The sequence below is a fragment of the Oryctolagus cuniculus genome, chromosome 5, assembly GCF_964237555.1.
Source record: "Oryctolagus cuniculus chromosome 5, mOryCun1.1, whole genome shotgun sequence".
Classification (NCBI taxonomy): Eukaryota; Metazoa; Chordata; class Mammalia; order Lagomorpha; family Leporidae; genus Oryctolagus; species Oryctolagus cuniculus.
In genome coordinates this window covers 34,198,461-34,220,006 of record NC_091436.1, presented here as the reverse complement: position 1 = coordinate 34,220,006, position 21,546 = coordinate 34,198,461, and positions in this window count along the sequence as shown.

Here is a 21,546-nt window from a genome sequence, read left to right as displayed (position 1 = left end):
CCTTACCTAAACATGTATTCACATCACACTGCTACACCTTGGCAAAAATACTTGTGTACTAACACACAGTATGCATATAGATTGAGGTGTTTCTACTGAACTGTTTTGAACATTTATATTATTATTCTCATTTTTTGTCAACAAAGTTGCAATAAATCAACTCATTTTTTATCATCTAGTGGTGGAGTAATTACATTTTTCAACTCTCCACATGTTACATAACAAGTACAAATTTCTTTGAGATCCCAAATCTACTGTATTAATTCAAAGTGCTGAAATCTACTTTTTGTGTGTGTGTGTTACAGGCAGAGTTAGACAGTGAGAGAGAGAGACAGAGAAAAAGGTCTTCCTTTGCCATTGGTTCACACACACACCCCCGCCCAAGTGGCCGCTACGGCTGGTGTGCTGCGCCAATCCAAAGCCAGGAGCCAGGTGCTTCCTCCTGGTCTCCCATGTGGGTGCAGGGCCCAAGGACTTTGGCCATCCTCCACTGCCTTCCTGGGCCACAGCAGAGAGCTGGACTGGAAGAGGAGCAACCAGGACAGAACCGGTGCCCCAACCAAGACTAGAACCCGGAGTGTTGGCGCCACAGGCGGAGGATTAGCCTAGTGAGCCGTGGTACTGGCCGAAATCTACTTTTTGTCATGCCACTGACTCAGTCCAATTGCAAATTAGATCAGGTCATCATTAGAGCTCATTCCCACCCAGCCCTGACTCTGTCCCCTTCGTGAGCACAGAAAGGCTATTTTACATGTGTTAAGTTTGTCTGCTTAACAGTGTTGCAACATGTTTCCATTGTATTGTAAAGTATCTTCCCTTGCAAGTGGAATCAAAATGTAAGCTTTAAAAATCATACAAAAGAAAGAATTGTTACATGGATTCTGTCATTAGAACTGTACTCAGGATGTGTTGGCAAAACTAGGGAATTAAAAGCTTATATCGTTCAGATGGAAATTTCCAACAACTTAATGAATTTAGTCTCCGATTCTGAGTGTCCTGATTACAGACAGTAGTAACTTACGCATATCCTTAGAGAGCAATTCATAGTATTGGTAAAGACAAGTAAAACTAGAGCCACATCTCTCACTATTTCTGGTTTTCAAAGCGGACAGTGAATTTCTAGAAGTCAATGGGTCAGGAGCAGTTTGTTTTGAAAAAAAAAAAAAAAAAGAAAACACTTTCCATTGTTTAAATTCCATATTCCATGAGACTCTGAAGGACTTTATGAGCTTATTCCCAAGTACCGTATTGCCTAACCTCTGCAAACAGGGACTGAGACCGTGGGCTGCAAGTGGATGAGCAGGAGTGTCTAGTAAGAGGTGCATGTCTCAGGCTTCCCGGGTCTGTGCTAAAATTCTGGCATTGCCACTTGTCCCACTGTGAAGCAAGCGTCACAGGAGAAGACATCCTTTCACAGCCACTGAACAAATCCTGTGCTGTCCCTTCCAGCCCTCAAAGTGCACTGTTTTTCATTTGGCACTCTGGTTTTATCTCACCAAATAAGAGATACTCTATACACCCTCCAGGATTTTCTTTTCTAAAGCTTCTTCTCCTGGGAAATGGAAACATTTTCCTGTAATAATAGTCACCCGATATAACCTTGACTGTGACCTCCTCTGGAGAGGAAGCTGTGGCTCAGAGTTCAAAGCATCATTTTCTTTATAATTGACATGTGTTCAAATCCCAAGAATGCTCTTAATGCATGGCTACTGTTCTCTGTGCTAATGGTGCCTGGCCAGGCAGGGTGGTGAGGATTATCAGAATTCTGGGGAGGAGCTGGGGTTTTACCCTCACCCAGATCTCAGCCTCTGGAGCCTGGCCAGCTCAGGCTGTGGGCAATGCCCTCAGGCCGGAGGCACCTCTGCCAGGCTCTAGCCTTCTGCCTGCCAGGGCACAGTCCTGGAACGCCTGGGGATTAGAAAGACCAAAAACCCAGGAACCAATGCTCCTGGGAGTGCCTGAGAGCTGGCAGGAAGACAGTGGGGAGTGTGTTCCTTGCAAAGCCCTCTGTTTCCCCCCACCCCCGCCCCCGCCCTTCCTTCCCAGTACACTTTTTGGGTACAACAGCAGAATTAAGCCCTCATTCTACATATCCCAAGTGGATCTTCGCAGGAAATGTCTGATCTAACTGACCCCCCTGGCATCTCTGACATATTCCAGGCTTGCTTTTTTAGAGAGAGGGCACAGTATTCTTTTGCCACGTGACTGTGTGTTTGAAGAATGTGACCTATTATTATATCCTGGGATACAAATGTGTGGAGGATAGGGATTGATTGTATTATCTGTATGTTTAGTGACCAACTCATGAACACAAACATCAATAAATGAAATAAAAGCTTTTGCCCATCCTTGCTTATAGGTTAAAACAAATTCAGAGGGGAATGGCATTTGGCCATCAGTTAGGACCCCTTGGGCCACCCCACATCTCATACCCCATAACCTGGGAGTGCCTGGGTTTGAGTCCTGTCTATCCAAGTGCCCAATTCCAGCTTCCTGCTAATGCACATCCTGGGAGGCAGCAGGTGAGAGCTGGAGGACGTGGGTCCTGGCTTGCTGCTTCATTCTGATGCAGCTCTGGCCATTGTGGGCTTCTGGGGGATGAATCAGAGGATAGTAGGTCTCTGTGTCTCTCTCCATCTCTGCCTGTTTCTGCATGTGTATGTCTCTGTCACTCTGCCTCTCAAATAAGTAAACAAAAATTGATAAAAATGTTAAAAACTATATGAACAAATAACCAAATCCCCAGGTACCCAGGAAGTCTGATCAATGTGAGGAGTCAATGGATCCCACAGGAAAGAGAAGAGTTCCCCACGTTCTCTCTGGCCCTCACCCCCTGTCATCCCTCCCTCAACTTCCTCCCCCTGACTACCCTACCACTGCCTCCTGCCCTCATTCAAACCCTCACTTTCTCTCATCCCTACTACAACAGCAACTGGTCCTGTCTCTCCCAGTTCCTTAACTACCCTGCTTGGCAGTCTCAAGCTTGGTCCTTTAGCTCTGTTAGAACCACCTGAGCGAATTTTACAAAGTGCGTGTGGCTGTCCAATGCCCCCTACCCATGACCATTTCATCCGTTCTTCTGGGGAGGACTTGGGCATCACAGGTAGGCTTTTAAGGCTCCCCAGCATGAGGCCTGGGTTGACCACACTGCCTGCCTCAGGGGATCAGGACAGGAAGCAAGATGACATCACCCATGGGAGGAACTGGAATACCAGAACATTCCACAGGGAGCTCTGTGCAGAGCTGACAAAACAGCAGCTCAGAGGTTTCTCTGCTCCTGGGCTCCAGGCAAGAGGGGTGACTCATGAGGTCCCCAGGTGGAGGCTTGTTTTCACAGCTTATAGCATATGTTCCCCATGCCGGGCCAGGGGACTTTGAACACTGAAAATGGCTACTGACCCTGCAGAGAGTGGGCCGACCTCCCACATAAGACTTCTTTAAGACAGCTCAGTCTGTGTGATGTGTTTGTGCTTCAAGCAGTACTGTGTTTCATCCAGTCAGCTGATCAGCTAGGCTTTCTAGGACAATTCTCAACAACTTTGTCCTACACAACGTGGATAGATTCACCCTGTCGCAAATATTACAACATCAGATGTCTCCTGTGATCCTGTTACCTCTCCACTTCCATCCACACCCTTAGCTTTTGCAATTACGGACTGCCTGGTGACAAGAGCTCTCCGTCATGCGCTTTCAAGTGACATCAAATGCGTCTTGGCTGGGCCCTGAGCCACGCCTCAGTGAAAGGGTGTTCTCTGCAACAAGGCCTTCACTGACGTGGTGGACATAGAAACATTTGCCCCTGTGGCTCTGATCTTACTCTCCTGAACAGAGAGGTGCAATAATGTATCCTACCAGCACCTAGCTTCCTCCAACGGTCTGCAGTTCAGGACAAAACTGAGCATTTACTACATCTGTTGGCAGAGCATTCTGGGGGAAAAACACTGAAATCCACTCTATGCCCTGTAAGGAATCACTATCAGCTAAGCCAGAAAGACACACACACGCACACACAATTTCACATCAGGTTATGATAAAAATCATACAAAACAGGGAAGATGATTAATTTTGACTGAAATAGTTGGATAAATTCCTTATATTTATATTGACATTATTTCTGAGCAAATAAAATCATTTAAAATAAGTTCTTTTCTTTTTAAAAATTCTGTTCCTTTCCTAACACGCACATAAATATACATCACATCAGAGACATGGATTTCCTTTGAAATAGCACCATCAAGAACTTGCCATCTGGGGGATGGTGGGAGTTTGGAGATTCAAGCAGTTTAAAAATAATTTTAAAGAAAATTCAGCCGTGGGGCATCCACAGATACCAGCACAGCAATCTGTTCAGAGAGGAAAAGTTTACCAATGCTCTCTGTCATCCTTCAAACATGTCTTACAAATCTGTACCTGCATTGTCTTATATTTGAAAAAGATTTGTAATCTTTCTAGCTGAGAACATCACCCTTTTCCAAGTGAACTGTCTATCCAAGTGCCATTCATAAAGTACTGGAAGTTGAAAACATTTTTATTTACATGATATAACACTCTTACAGGTCCACATATAACCAACTCTCCTTTAGACAATATTTTGGCTTGGATGAGCTATCTGATATTTCATTTGGCTGTAACCAAGAGACCAGCTCCCTGACTTGCATATTCAAATGACCAGCACAGCACAATGTCAAAGTCCAAAGGACAGAGGTCCACTGGCATATTTGTTGAAATCCTTAAAATTTTTGAGTTATTTAATAACCAAGGAGACATAATGATTGGTTTTTCTGTAACAGAACAAGGAGAGCAATAAAGAATGTGAGCTTGAGATAAGATAAACTGTCTGGGATGTGGACAGTGTAGACCAAAATACTGAACACGGTTCATCATGATATAAAGAAAATCTCAGTAGGCCATATGGCTATTTTGCTTCCACTGGACCACACTCGTATCTCACAAAGCTGCCTTGCACCCATGTGAACCTCAGGAGAGTATAAGCTCTTTCAAAAATAGGTAATGCCCAGGATTTAACAAAAGAAGCACTCTTGCCAAATGGGTGTGGCTGCTGGGACTGATTCCCCAGATTTCAGAGAATCCACACACTGACTACACGTCCTCCATCTCCCTCCTGCGTTATCATTCTTTTGTATTGCTCTGCTTATTAGTATTTATGCTGTAAAGCCTACAGTACTGTCTACAAAGAAAGTTAAAGGGTAGCTATTGATTTTCCCTCTGGACAGAGATCATTAACAATTGTCTTATTATTTTGCTACCTAAGTAAAATTATAAATGGCTCTTATAGTCTTTGGAAGACTGAATTAATCTTGTGCAGCATTATATATTTTGCGTGTTTGACATAATCCATTGTAAGAGACTAAATCATACATGCCTCATAGGTAGGAATCGCATCTCTTAGAAAATACTGCTCATGCTCTTTTCCACCTGACACGATACCAGTTAGTGCATGAGGAGGTCAGAGACCTTGTCGTGCAAAGCATGTTGCCCCACTAAACTCTCCCAGGCAGTGGGCCTCTGGCTCTGGCTCCAGTTGAGCCATAGGGATAAGAAGATGGCAACAGGAGAAACAAAAGATGATGCCTTGGAAAGCAGGACTTGCCTCTCACTTGGCTTAAAATAGACCTACCTTTAATCTGCAGCTTCTTATTCACTTATTCATTGATGTACCTACAGATGAACAGGAAAAAGAAGAAGACAGGAATTAATGATTATTTGAAAAGTCAAGTTGTAAGGCCAGGGAAGTGATTTTGAATGTTTTTGCCTTCCAGATTGAACATGATTGGAGGTGGGGGGTGGTGAATTTATACACTCCTCGAAAGCTTCCAGAATATATTGGGAACATCCAAATCTTTAGGAAAAAAAAATTGTGAATTTAATCACTCATATGCCTTGTTAAAGTTTGCATATTTTTCTCTATGCTGACTTTATGGGGCAATAAACTATACTCTTGGGGTGATTTTGTTCCTGTTACAGCAAATTTGTGCCTTTTATATAATCAGAATGAGTGATATACTAGCAAACATTTATAAAGTCTTAAAAATAATTCCAGGGCCATTGCTGTGGCTCAGCAGGTTAAAGCTGCGGCCTATAGTGCTGGCATCCCCTATCAGCTCTGGTTTGATTCTTGGCTGTTCCACTTCAATCCAAATCCCTGCTGATATGCCTGGGAAAGCAGCAGAGGATAGCTCAAGTGCTTGGGTCCCTGCGCCTACGCGAGAGACCCAGAAGAAGCTCCTTGCTCTGGCCTGGTCCAACCCTGGTCTTTGTAGCCATCTGGGGAGTGAACCAGTGAATGGAAACTCTCTCTCTGTCTTTCCCTGTAACTCTGTTACTCTGCCTCTCAAATAAATAAATGAACCTTTTAAAAAAATTCCAATATTTTAAATAATCATGGAAGGTTAGAACTGATGTTTAGTATTAGGAAAGACTGTTAGAAATAGGTGCCATTTGATGTCAAAAGTAATTTCTGATCATAACGTGCTCCCAAAAACAAACATGGCCTGCTTAGAAAGGCTCTAGAAGGGCCTTGTCATTAGAATTGGAGACCTTTCAAATACGCTTAGAAAACACAGGCACTCTGACAAAGAATGTAAATGACGGCCCCACGACTGAACTCCATGTGTAAACAGTCAACAAGTCTCATAGCCAAAGGCACGTGGTGGCACCTAGGAAGCCTGTGTTGAGAGAACACAGAGGGAACACCCAGGTGAAGTGAAGAGACTGTCATGGAGACAGCCAACAGCAAAGATGGAGGCCACAGGGAATAGTGGCTCTTGTTCAAATAGTGTCTTCCCTGGTCTGGTCTAGTGCCTAACACCCATCTCTTTGATGCACAATTTCTTAGTCATATGATTTAAAATAAATTCCCGCTTTACTAAATACTTGCATTCTCTAGTAGAGGCATGTGTGTTGGAGTGGGGGATGAGTATGATCTAAAATATGAAATTTCACTTAATGCTGAATACCCATACCTATTTCCTTCAACACAAATTAGCTCTGATCACTCATGCACACGTTCTTGAAAACATACTTTAAAAGGGAAAATTAGAAAGTGAATAGTCAGCCTATACCCTTATCCCACAGTGGAGGTTCCTGGCTCCAGTTCCCGACTCCAGCTTCCTGCTCATGCAGATCCTTTACAGGCAGCTGTAAAGGGTCAAGTAATTGGGTCTCTCTGACCCACTTGGGAGATGTGAATTAAATTCCCTGTTCCTGGCTCTGGTCCCAGCTGCTGCAGGCATTTCAGGAGTAAACTAGCAAACGAGAGTCTGGTCTTTGTCCTCTCCCTCTCTCTGCCTCTCAAATAGAAGAAAATGAAAAAGTAAATAAATAAATCCTAATTCCAAAGATTATTCCTCCAATCTTTCATGACTTTTCTCCATGACTATAGTTATAAATATGTTTATTGGTATAAAAATATCTCCCTGAAGTGAAATATGAGGAAAGCTTTAATATGGGATGGTATACAGATGAATATGTTGTTCCTGACCTCACAAGGTGCCACATCAACTGCAGGGTGTAGCTACCTGATAAATATATTTGTGCCTCATTATCTGCTGGAGATTGGCTCCAGACCCCGCAATGTTATCAAACTCTGCTGATGCTCAGGTCCCTTACATAAAATGGCAGAGAATTTGCCTGTAACCTGTGGCCATCCTCCCATTTTCTTTAAATCATCTCTAGATTAGTTCTAATACCCCATACAATGTCGATGTTGTGTAAGTAGTTGTTATCCTGTATTACTTAGGAAATAATGAGAAAAAATGTCTGTACATGTTCAGTACAGGTACATTTTGCATTTCCAAATGTTTTCCATCCACAGCTGGTTGAATCCACAGATGCAGAACTTGTGGATACCGAGGCTTCACTGTAGTTGCATCTTACTGTGTTTGCTGCAATGATAGATCATGAACACCAAAAACAGTTCAGGGAGGGGAGGTAGAGGAGGAGAGAGACACCGTTGAGTAAAACTGTCTGGAGTCGAAGATCCATGAACTGACCTCCAAAAGTGTGTGTTATTCAAGAAGAGATCAAAATCCTCTTCTGACTTTCAAGCTTCCATGGATCCCATCCTAGTTCCTTCTCTGTTTCAGGCATCTGAATCAGAAACTGAAGTTCACCCAAAATTATAAGGAACAACTTGTCAGGTAATACATGGTATCTCAAAGTTTTCACAACTGCTTAATCCATGATCCTAGAAGGAAATTCAGGAATCTCCTGTGTAACTGGAGAGGTATATACCAAGCATGAAGACTGTCTCCTTAGGACCCTAGGTAAAAGAAAACCAACTTGGTCTTTGAGAACTTTGTATATAATTACTGTCCATCTTAGTGAAAAAAATTTACATGTTTTATCCAATTGATAAAGAAAGCTGGAATGTTATTAAATCTCCAAGCAACTACACCTCGGAGTGCAGGAATCACTGTGGAATTTATCTGAGTTGTCTGATCTTACCTACTCGAGTCTATGGACTGCAAAACAACTGTGCACCTCCATACCTGCATCATACTTCCCCAAACACTCCATGATTCTTATTGCAACACGTCTAGGCTACAAAGTCTACTGACCAGTGCCAGAACCTATAGCTTAAGACCTTTAAAATACCATAAAGCTCCTCCCACAGAGCTCTATGCAATCTCCAAGTTGAAGAGGTAACCACAGTGATGGCTTCAACAAAACAACCACACACAGAGGTTTAAGCAGCCGAGTTATATAACCCTGTGTTTGGGCCTAGAGGCAAATCTCCACTCAGATTAAGAAGAAAAGGCTCAAGGTTCATGTTACCCAACAATATGTACCTTAGGTACAAAATGCTGGTGTTTCACTTAACTTCCATGGTTATATTTTATGTGCCTGGCATAAATTGGCATAGAGCACTGCTTATTCTGAGAATGTAACCAACCAACAATGGAGAATGCTGTGCCTAAAAAAACCACCCCACCCACCCCTACTGTTCTATTATATAATACACTCCGGCTTGGGAGGGGCATCTCCTCATCTCAAAGTCCTCCCCACTTTGACTTTGCTCCTCTGATCCAGCAAGTTCCAGTGACCCTGTTTGTTCCAGGTCAACCCTGCAGTGAAGTTCTATTCTGCCTGATCTTTGGCCAACAGCAAGGAGTGCAGGCTGTTTGATGAGACTGTGATTATAACTCATATAATCAGAACATTATTTCGAGGCACAAACCCAGCCCTGTCTCTACTTGTTAAGAAAGCTGCTGTAGTGAAACAGAACATAAATTATCAAAACTAAGCGGGTGTGAAGCCTCTTTTCTCTTCCAAGCACATCCTGAGACCATTGTGTTGGGATTTTCTTGTCACTCAAAGCTGCTTTAGTTATATACGTTATTGTATGCCACTAGGATAAGGTTGTTACCCCATACAGATGTCCGCATAGCCTTTCTTCTCCCCGTGTCCTCAGCATAGCCCGCAAGGAGATTAAGAAAATCAAGCAGAGAATAAACACAAGAGCATGCATGGAGCAAAGTAAATTCTGGATGGTTTTGTCCATTTCTTTTTGTAAAAAATTTATTTATTTATTTGAAAGAGTTACAGAGAGAGGTTGAGACAGAGAGAGGGGTCTTCCATCCACTGGTTTACTCCCCAGATGGCTGCAATGGCCAGAGCTGCACCAATCCGAAGCCAGGAGCCAGGAGCTCTTCCAGGTCTCCTATGGGCCCAAGGACCTGGGCCATCTTCTACTGCTATCCCAGGCCATAGCAGAGAGCTGGGTCGGAAGAGGAGCAGCCAGGACTAGAACCAGTGCCTATATGGGACACTGGTGCTTCAGGTCAGGGCTTTAACCCACTGTGCCACAGCACCGGCCCCGATTTTGTCCATTTCTTTAATTGCTATCTCAAGAGTTATTCTATCTTCATCCCAACAATGTACTAAATAAAAAAATACCCAAGAAAAATCAAATTCTTCTCTGTTAGACAATTACTTACATGTGGGTAACTTTGGAGATAGAAGAAATGTCTTAGTCCTCCATATATTTTTTCTTATACTATTTTTTTCTTTTATAGACATCAAAAAATGAATATTTGATATTTTTTAAAAGATTTATTTGAAAGAGTGACATAGAGAGAGGGAGACACACACATACACAGATTGAGAGAGAGAGAAAAAGAGAGAGATATCTTCCATCCACTGATTCACTCCTCATATGCCCACAACAATCATATTTGGGCCAGGCTGAAGCCAAGAGCCAGGAACTCCATCCTGGTCTCCCATGTGGGTGGTAGGGGCTCAAGTACTTAGGCCATCTTCTGCTGCCTTCCCAGGTGCACTGGCAGGGACCTGGATCTAAAGCAGAGTAGCTGGCACTCCAACATGTACCCTAACATGAATGTCCATGTCTCAAATGGAGGCTTAGCTTATTGCACCACAATGCCAGCCACACCTATTTGATATTTTTGCAAAATAAACCCAAGGGCCCCTCAACAGGATGGACATCTGTGGACAACACTCTCATTGTGACAAGAAACAACACAACATGTAGCAGTTATCCAACATGTCCCTAGAGAACAACGTTTTGTAGTGCTTTTCTATCAGGAAAGATAAACAAGAACTCATCCACCCAGCCTCAACTGCCTACTTGCTATTCTGAGAGTACTCGGTAAAGTTAAGCGTTTAGTAAAGTGTATATGTTAAAATAGCTGTAAGGTGATTTGTTTGCACTGAAACCAAACCTTTCTGAGCTAACTAACTCTCACTAAGATCAATCCCAAAACCTTGCAGTAACACATCCCAAACCTCTTCCACTAAAAAGAAGATGGAAATACTGAGTACATCCCAGACTCTTGCACCACAAACGTGACACTTCTGTCCAGTCTTCCACTCTACCAGATGTGCTACAGGAGGTGCGACGCTTCTGTCTTCACTTCTGCAGGTTTCTATGAAGGATAAACGATATCAGTGATTTGTTTTCCTCTTTTTGAAGGGAAATTGTTTTTTCTTAGAATCATAGAATTTCAGCACAGGAAGGACCTTAAGGCCATCTAGCCCTATGCTTTATCAAATGCACAAATCATCTCTATCACATTCGAAAAGTGGTGTCTGCTCTCTCAGCCTCAGCCATCCTAGCAACAAGAAAGTAAACTGCATCACAGTATCCTTGCTATTTTTAGATAAGTCAAATGGATATGAGGTTCTGTATCTTGTGTGATCTTAAGACTCCAGAAATTGAAGCATTAAGCAGATCATGATGTCCCTTGCCTTTCAGACAGCATGCTATTCAAAATTATAAAATGCCAAATTGTAAAATAGGGAAACAAAATATAAACTTCTTAGTTTCCTTATAATGAAAAATCGGATGCTTTTTTAAAAAATTTCAAATGCCAAATTCTTTTACATATGGATTTTTGGCCTTTGAGGCCCTTAGCTGGCTGGTATCTCATACTTATGGTCAATTTGTTACTGGGGACTCCACTGTGGCCCTTCTAAGTCCTTCCTTCTTCAGACAGGTTCTCTTCTATCAGAGATCAGTTTCCAGAGTTTTCTCGTTGAGGCATGACCCATCTTCCCACTGTCTTTTTCATTCTTAATGTGTCCATCTCAGCTGGACCAAACCCAACACTCCCCTGGATGCACCTGTTCAAGGTACACCCTCCCCAACTCTCAACCACCACACCATGATAGTGACTCATTAACATCCCAGTTAATTTAAACCCCAGCTTGCATTTTTTCCAAGTATATACCCCTCTGCTTTAAGGAATGCTTTTGTAAGTCCTCTTTGGATGGACACAGCTCCTACTCAGGCCCTCAGCAAGATGCCTTCAACCTCCTTCAACCTACCAGTTGAACTCTGAAGTCTGCCTATTCCCTGCTATGTTTGTGTTGCTGATTTTCTGGAATTGAGGGTGGCCTTTATACAACTCCTTGTTGCTCTTTGTCTTGTTAGGTTTGGCCCATTGTTCTCTCCTTGAAGCTATTTTGGGTTCCAGCATATTTGCCCTCCCACCCAGATGTGGAGTCAACAAGAGACCTTGAGTCCCTTGTTCTGCCAGCTCACTGGCCCTATCAAAAGGAAGTGAGGCCTGGCAAGGGAGTTCTTCGGCTCACTGTAACTTGAAGAGGATCACGCCTGCCCTTTTTATGGGCTCAGAATGACAATCTATTCCAAAGTGTTTTCAGAGTCAGTGTCAAATTTTCCATTCTGTGATCTGAATTGTCAAAACTTCTTCCCCTTTTTGAAAACGAGGGCATTTTCTGACCCCTATGCAGTCTCAGGACCCATCTCCGGTGCTTCACAGTAATTGCCGGCAGTCATCCTCAGTGGAAACCCCACAGGGGCAAGGGCAGAGGTCTCCTGACACCTGCTTAAAGTGGCCTACCTGGGGATTTTTACAGATCAATGGAAAAACTGCTGGGATACAGGGTTTTTTTTAAACTGCAGTTTAGAAGTTTCTTTATTCACCTTTCTCGGGAAGGACAAATTGTTGCTTTAGTTTAATGCAAGATTTTTTTTTATGGGACACTAAAATTCCAACAATTACAAAAACAGTGACTTTAAATATATATATAAATTTCTATTTCTTGTCATTTTTTATCATTTTTTTCTCATTTGGAATCTCAAACTACTTTAAAAATATGATATATATCCCATTTTGTATATACTTTAGTATAGAAATCTTGCTGTAATTTCACATAATCCTTTAGCTCTACCTATATAATAATAGTGAATTATTTTTAACCCTTATTTTAACTGTTACCCAAAAGAATAGAATACACTGAGCTCTTTCAATCAAAACTGCATCTCCAAATGTACTATCTACTTGGCATTGTTTCTGATTGGCATAGAGAAAAATATGGAGATACATAGGTATGAGCTCTTGCAGACTTTTTTTAAAGGTATTATGCCTACAGAAAGAAGCCATTTAAGCCAACAAACTTATTTTCCATACTTGTATTGTCAAAAGCTTTGTCATCCAATCTTCTCATAGCTGTGACCACACAATTTGTCTTAATATGAAGTTATAAGCAGCTGCTGGTACCTTTCATATACAAATGTGTGTGTGTGTGTGTGTGTGTGTGTATGTGTATGAGAGGGAGACAGGGAAAAAGAGAGAGAGAGAGAAGAGAGAGGAGAGAGAGAGAGAATATCTATCCATTGGTTCACTTTCCAAATGCCTGCAACAGCAAACATAACAGTTAAGTTATGAACCAGAACTCCATCCAAGTCTCCCACATGGATGGCAGAAATCCAAATACTTGGGCCTTCATCTTCTGTCTCCTAGATGCATTAGCAGGAAGCTAGATTATAAGAACAGAGTAGCAGGGACTCAATCCAGGGACGTGGCCATCCCAAGCTGTGGCTTAAACCTGCTGTGTTGCTGCACCTGCCCTCTGCCAGCACCTTATATAGTCAAAACCTTCTCAGCTGATGCCATCTACAGAGGGCCTGTAGAGCTAGCAAAAGCAAAAAGTCAAAGGATGGGACGTGGGCTTCAAATAGGGAAGAATCCTCTTTCTACAAAGTTGGCATGGGGTTAACATTCAAACAACCTGGGATTAAAAAGTGAAAACCTTGGGGCTGGCACTGTGGTGTAGCGGGTAAAGCCACCACCTGCAGTACCAGCATCCCATATGGGTGCCGGTTCTAGTCCCAGCTGCTCCACTTCCAATCCAGCTCTCTGCTGTGGCCTGGGAGAGCAGTGGATGATGGCCCAAATCCTTGGGCCCTTGCACCCACACGGGAGACCTAGAGGAAGCTCCTGGCTCCTGGTTTCGGATGGCACAGCTGCAGCCATTGGGGCCAATTGGAGAGTAAACCAATGCCTCTCCTTCTCTCTCTGTGTAACTCTTTCATATAAATAAATAATCCTTAAAAAAAAAAAAAGCAAAAACCGGGGACAGTGACTAGAGGAATGAGGAAAGACTTGTGGATTAAAATAGGACTCAATAAAGAAGCTGAATTTTTAATCTCATCAATCCAAGTGATATGAGACAATTGCTATTACCGTTCATAACATTATCAGCCAAGATTGTTAAAATGCATAACCTATATTCAGGCAGTATGCTAAACGCATCCCACTTTACAAGTGTGTTCCTCGTAAATTCTCCTGTGACAATATCAGAAAAGTTGAGGTGACAAGATGTTTGATAACTTGCTGAAGATCACACAGCTAATGAGGGGGCAGAGCCAGATTAAACCTGTAATCACTATGTGTTTATGGCTTCTTTCTATTCTTTATAGACTTTTTATTTATTTATTTATTTATTTATTTATTTGAGAGGTAGAGTTACAGACAGTGAGAGGGAGAGACAGAGAGAAAGGTCTTCTATCCGTTGGTTCATTCCCCAAATGGCCACAATGGTCAGAGCTGTGCTGATCCAAAGCCAGGAGCCAGGTGTCTTCTTCCTGGTCTCTCATGTGGGTGCAGGGGCCCAAGCAATTGGCCTATCCTCCACTGCTTTCCCAGGCCACAGCAGAGAGCCAGATCAGAAGAAGAGCAGCTGGGACTAGAACCAGCAGCCATATGGGATGTGGGTGCCACAGATGGAGGATTAACCCACTGTGCCATGGTGCCAGCCCCTCTTTATAGACTTCTTGCATCATTGACTTCAGAAATAAAAAGTCTCCTTTGTCTTTCTTCTTTGAAAATCGACTCAGATGGATACATGGGATCAACCACACTCAGACTTGTCAGAGATAATGGATAGCCCACTATTTCATTGGGTTTTCAGTTAGTTATTGCTAGTAAATGCAATCAATACCCTCAGATGCACCACCCAAAACAAAAGTTGGAACCTTAATACCACGCTCCTTCTACCTCCATGGTCTCCAGCATCCCAGTGCGCAGCTCACTGATCTGAGTCAAGATGAAGAGCTTCCAAACGTTTGTGGAAAACTGAATTAAGAGGTAAGGTTTTTTTGGGTGTAAAAAACCTGAAATTTGTTCATAGTTTTTCATAAATCCATTTCCCATGAACTTTTGGAAGATTCCTTATATCATCCTGAATCCTGTTCTCTTTATGCCCTTGATCTCCTTTAAAGTAGTGTTACCACATCTATCTGTACTCTTTACAAGCTATACTCTTATATTTCTGGTTTTGTAGTCATTAACTTTAACTCATCTATGTTATTTCATGCTTCTGTAGTTTTTTATGCTTATTTATTTATTTTTAGAAAGAGTTAGAGAGAGGAGAGACCGAGAGAGAGAGAGAGAGAGAGAGAGAATCTTCCATCTGCTCATTCACTCCATGTCTGCAATAACCAAAGCTGGGCCACACTGAAGCCAGGAGCCCAGTACTCCATCTGGATCTCCCACCTGGGTGGCAGGGACTCAAGTATTTAATCCATCATCTGCTGCCTCCCAGAATGCACACTAACGGAAAGCTGGACCACAAGTGCAGTAGCTAGGACTTGAACTAAACATTCCAATATGGAACGTTTAGCTTAACCTGCCATGTCACAACGCCTGCCCCATATAGATCATTATTTTTGATTGATACACAATATTCCATCAGGTGTATACTCACTCCTCCACAGTCTTGTTAATGGGCATTTAGGCCATTTTCTAGTTTTTGCTAGGAACAGTGTATTTTCAAATATATGTCAGCTGTTGTGGTATGGAAGTTTCTCCTGAGGGTCTACTCAGGGGCAGAATTCTGGTATAAGACTGAGGCAACACATGCTCCTACCAACAGTATAGGATGCCATTGATTCTCATTATTGCTGACATTTGATATTATCAGATTCTAAAGCATTTGCCTACCACCTACTTATATAGCAGTACTTGTTGTAGTTTGATTTTGCCATTCACGGACCTCTAATGATTTTGAACACTCCATTAGTTGTATATTGGCTAAATACTTTTCTCCTTGTGTGGAATGCCTGACCCGAGGACTAAATATTTTCTGCTTTCATTTTAGCCTTGGTTTTAATAATATTAAGGCTAATTCAAGATCTAGTAGAAATGTAATTATATCTTCCATTTTGTTTTAACAGCTAAACTGCTTAAGGAGTGTCTTACTACCTTTAAACTTTTCTATAGTTCTTTTTGGCTAACTGTCATCACCACTTAGATTCAGAGAACTTCACACAGTAAAATGACATTACAAGGAATCCTCAGGTTTCAACTCCATATTTCCCCAAGTCACAGGAATTTCTAGTGGCCAGCGACAATCACAGATCAGAAGCGTGGGCTCCTGACTTAAAGGTCAGCTCACAAAGGCTGACAAGTGAAAAGGGGCTTTTGCCTTTATAAGGACGTCATGAGCAGGCTTTGATTTGACAGGAAGTCTGTAGCGAATACAAAGGCTATTTTAATGTCTGAGGATATTTGCTCTTACCCTAATCTTTATTCTTTATATTTCCAGGTGCCACAGTCCACAACTATTGTCCAAAGTGTAAGAGAAACAAATCCAGTGTCAGGAAGTCCAAAACCCACTCACGGACACCTGTTGCAACTTGAATTGCAAGTAGTATATGCAAGACAATGCATGGATGTGAACAAGAGAACAGCCAAGTGTAGCCACTGTTAGCTTAGTAAGTTAGTCTCACTAGGATAGAAGGGGTTTACAACTCCACCTGCAGCCCCTGGTACCTTAGATGGCTCTGGAAGCAGAGGAGGAAATGGTCAAAGGACTACTTATATACAGTGAAGAACAGTATACTACCCTCAAGAGAAAACATAAATAAGGGAAGAGAGATGTCTAAAGAAAAGCCAGAAAACCCTCATTGTCCTGCCTAAATTAATGGATGTCTATTAATTCTTCTAATTAAAGCAAAGGGCATTGGAGAGCAGCGACAACAGAAGGAAACTGTAGGAGATTTTTACCTTTTTGAAACACTCTGCAAAGGAAAAGAGAGGTGAATGGTTGAACTTGGAAAAACAGACAAATAAGTCTGTAATGACTATAATTCTGTTTTCCACAATGGTCTTTGGTAATCATGTAGTCCAATCACGCATGCTTTCTCCCATCTGATAAAAAGGCTCAGGCCCTTACAAATCACCTGTTAACTGGGGAAGCCCTTCAAGTCTGGTCGGAACACTGTTACATTACGGAATGGGATGTCCTTGTCCTTCCATCTTCTGCTCCTCCCCAGGGTCCTGTCACCCAGCTGTCACCGACTAACACCACCACCTTCATTGGGCACCTTGGGTTTCTCAAGCCTGGGTGCTCTGTCTACTGCATACAGCCTGGTTTGATAGATGGTGCTCTCACCTCTACTGGGTGTTGAGGCGCCACTGTAAGTTCTGGTTTGCTCTGAAGTGGAAGGAAACACTTCTTTCTGAATGCCAAAAACAAATCTCTAAGTAAGAATTATAGGTCAACAGATTTTCATCTTTAGAGTATACTCCCATAACAAAGATGACTCCTGATGCCTGATTATGTTGGGGCTTTTCCCCCACACACCAATCCAGAAAGCAAGCAGTTCTACCACGAACACCAGTAGAGTCTTTGAATTCAGTTCTATTCTAACTCCACAGATCGAGGGTTCAGTCTCCAAGGCTGCCCTGCTCCGCAGCACACACACTTTGAATGCCCATCATGAGGCCCAGGTTTTACCTGTGCTTCTCACCAAAAGACTCTGAATGGGGCTTCCACACCCTCCTCCTAGGGCTCCATTAATTTGCTCATGCAGCTCCGAGGACTCAGGAAAACACTTACTTACATTTACCAGTTTGTTACAAAGGATAAGGTCGCGGCCAGCACCGTGGCTCACTAGGCTAATCCTCCGCCTTGCGGCGCTGGCACACCAGGTTCTAGTCCCGGTCGGGGCGCTGGATTCTGTCCCAGTTGCTCCTCTTCCAGTCCAACTCTCTGCTGTGGCCAGGGAGTGCAGTGGAGGATGGCCTAAGTGCTTGGGCCCTGCACCCCATGGGAGACCAGGAGAAGTACCTGGCTCCTGGCTTCGGATCGGCGCAGCGTGCCAGCTGTAGCAGCCGTTTGAGGGGTGAACCAACAGAAAAGGAAGACCTTTCTCTCTGTCTCTCTCTCTCACTGTCTAACTCTGTCTGTCAAAAAACAAAAACAAAGGATTAGGTCGCATGGGGTGAGGTGTGGGTTTTGGGGTGCTGAGCTGCCATGGCCTCTGGGAACGTGCCACCTCCAGGAAGTTCCAGGTGTTCAGTTGTCCTGCAAGCTCCCCAAACCCCATCCTTTGGGGTTTCTATAGAGATCTCATTGCATATGCATGATTGCTATTGGTAAGAGTCTGGGTATGAGGTCCAGCAAGGCCTGTATGCCTCATCGTTCTTTTTGGCCTCTCTGCACAGCCTTCCACCCTCCAGGCTCAGACCTCTCTGGAAGGAGGAGTGCCTTCAACCATCAGACAAAGATGGGTCAGAGAATCTCTTTATGCCTATCTGTAAGAAAGAAATATGGCAGAGAGAGGGTTCCTATAATCCACTTTGGGAGCGAGAAATTCTAGTTTGCATAGTCCACCTGGGGAAGAGAGTTATGAACCAGGAAATATGGATAAAAATAAAAGTATAACACAGAAAGAATACCTTATAAGAAACATAAAAATGCTAATATTTAAAGCTGAAAAGGCATACTTTTTTTTTTTTTTGACAGGCTGAATGGACAGTGAGAGAGAGAGAAAGGTCTTTCTTTTGCCGTTGGTTCACCCTCCAATGGCTGCCGCGGCCAGCACGCTGCGGCCAGCACACAGCGCTGATCCGATGGCAGGAGCCAGGTACTTCTCCTGGTCTCCCATGGGGTGCAGGGCCCAAGCACTTGGGCCATCCTCCACTGCACTGCCTGGCCACAGCAGAGAGCTGGCCTGGAAGGGGGCAACTGGGACAGAATCCGGTGCCCCGACAAGGACTAGAACCCGGTGTGCTGGCGCCGCAAGGCGGAGGATTAGCCTAGTGAGTCGCGGCGCCGGCCGAAAAGGCATACTTTTTAAAGATTCATTTTATTTATTTGAAAGTCAGAGTTACAGGGAAAGACAGACACAGAGACAGAGACATAGAGAGAAAGAGAGAGGGATCTTCCTTCTACCAGTTCACTCCTTAAATGGCCACAATGGCCAGGGCTGGGCCACGCCACAGCCAGGAGCCAGGAGCTTCCTACAGGTCTCCCACATGGGTGCAGGGGTCCAAGGACTTGGGCCATCTCCTACTGCTTTCCCAGGCACATTAGCAGGGAGCCCGATCATAAGTGGAACAGCCAGAATTCAAACAAACACCTATATGGGATGCTGGCCTCACAGGTAGCAGCTTAAGCCATAACACAACACCAGCTCCTAAAAGGGTGTACTTTTTAATTAATTTTTTAACTCTCATTTTTATGAAAGGCAGAGAGAAACAGAGACAGAGATCTTCCATCCACTCACCAAATGCAACAGCCAGGGCTGAAGCCAGGAGCTTGGAATCCAGGCCTCCCAACTGGGTGGCAGGAACCTAAGTACTTTTGCCACCACCTGCTGCTTCTCAAGGTACACACTATCAGGATGCTGGATCAGAAGTGGAGTAGCTGGAACTCAAACCAGGCACTTCATCATGGGATGTGGGGCTATCTTAAGCAATGAATTAACCCTGAATCAAATGCCTGCCCCAAGTGGCATAAATTCAATCTCATTAAAATAAGTAATTGAAATGAAGAAATCTGTCATGCATACCTTAAAATAGAATGAAATTACAAATTATAAACTGAAAGAAGATATTTGAAATTGACCCAACCAATGAAATATTAGTATTAATACATAAAAAGGGCTGGCTCCGCGGCTCACTAGGCTAATCCTCCGCCTTGTGGCGCCGGCACACCGGGTTCTAGTCCCGGTCAGGGCGCCAGATTCTGTCCCGGTTGCCCCTCTTCCAGGCCAGCTCTCTGCTGTGGCCAGGCAGTGCAGTGGAGGATGGCCCAAGTGCTTGGGCCCTGCACCCCATGGGAGACCAGGAGAAGCACCTGGCTCCTGCCATCGGATCAGCGCGGTGCGCTGGCCACAGCACGCTGGCTGCGGCGGCCATTGGAGGGTGAACCAACAGCAAAAGGAAGACCTTTCTCTCTGTCTCTCTCTCTCAGTGTCCACTCTGCCTGTCAAAAAAAAATACATAAAAAGCTTAACAAATCAATGAGAAAAGCACACATAATCTAAGAGAAAAATAAACAAGAGATATAAATGATCATTTCACATAAAAAAAATCATTGTTGGTACTGTGGTGCAGTGGGTTTGGCCACCATCTACAATGCCAGCATCCCTTATGGATGATGGTTCTGTCCCAACTGCTCTGCTTCTGATCCAGCTCTCTACTATGGCCTGGGAAAGCAGCAGAGGATGGCCCAAGTGCTTGGGCCCCTGCACCCACGTGGGAGACCTGGAAGAAGCTCCTGGCTCCTGGCTTCAGCCCAGCACAGCCCTGGCCATTGTGGCCATTTGGAAAGTGAAATAGCAGATGGAAGATCTCCCTCTCTGTCTCCAGTCTCTCTTTCTCTGTAACTCTGACTTTCAAATAAATAAATAAATCTTAAAAAATAAATTTAAAAAAGAAAAAAATCACACATAGTCAATAAACACATGAATGGATAGTCAACCACCATCCTCAGGGAAATATAAATCAATGCCACAATGAAGTTCCATTTTATATCCATGTCATTGTCAGCAAGTAAATAGTCTGGTAAAACCTCATGAAAACCATAAGCATCCATGAGGCATATGTTAAATATTCCTGGTTGGAGAATAGGTTGACTTAAAAAAAACCATTTGGAGGGATGTTTTGGCATTAACTTCTAAAATTGAACACTCCCATACCCAAGAGACACTCTGAACATGTTTGTCAGCAGATACATACAAGAGTGTTTATGGCTCACAATAATGAACTACCTCAGATGCCTGTCAGCAAAACAGCAGAGAAACAACTTACGATACAATCAGTCATATGAGGGGATAATAAAGAAAAAAATGAGCAACAACAATATGCAACAATATAATGAATCTCAAAGATTAACTAAGGCTGATATCCTTTTATATAAAGTAAAAATATAAAAATTAAAACCTATACCATTTAGGAAAAGATAGAGATGAGTAGAAAGTATGTGGGTTTTTGTTTTGTTTTGCTTTAAAAAAAAGGTTAGCAAGAGAATCCTAACTGCAGGTCTCAGGGTGTGGTTACCTTGGGAAAAGGAAGCAAAGAATGACATTGTAGAAGGCCTTGGACTATGTGAAAATTATAGGGTGGTAGTTTCATGAGTGATGATTACATTATAAAAAATAACCAACTGCTTTCTGTATTGACAGTGCTCCAGCAAACATGGTGAACGCTCCTAAAAAAAAACCATCAGATCTTTTGGAATAAGTATGAGAAGTGCCAGCCCCACAAAGTGACCCAGTGGAAGAAGGGCAAAGACTCTCTGTTCACCCAGGGAAAGCAGCATTATGATAGGAGGCCCAGTGGCTACAGTAGGTGGAATAAGCTGATTTACCAGAAAGAGGCTAAAGCTACAAAGAAGCCAATGCTGAGGCTTGAGTGTGGGAAGCCCTTACTGCAGACCCAAGAAAAGGTTGGATATTAAGAGAGGTAAACATTTCTAACTGGGAGTAGATAAGAAGAGAAAGGACCAAGTGATCCTGCTCTAAGC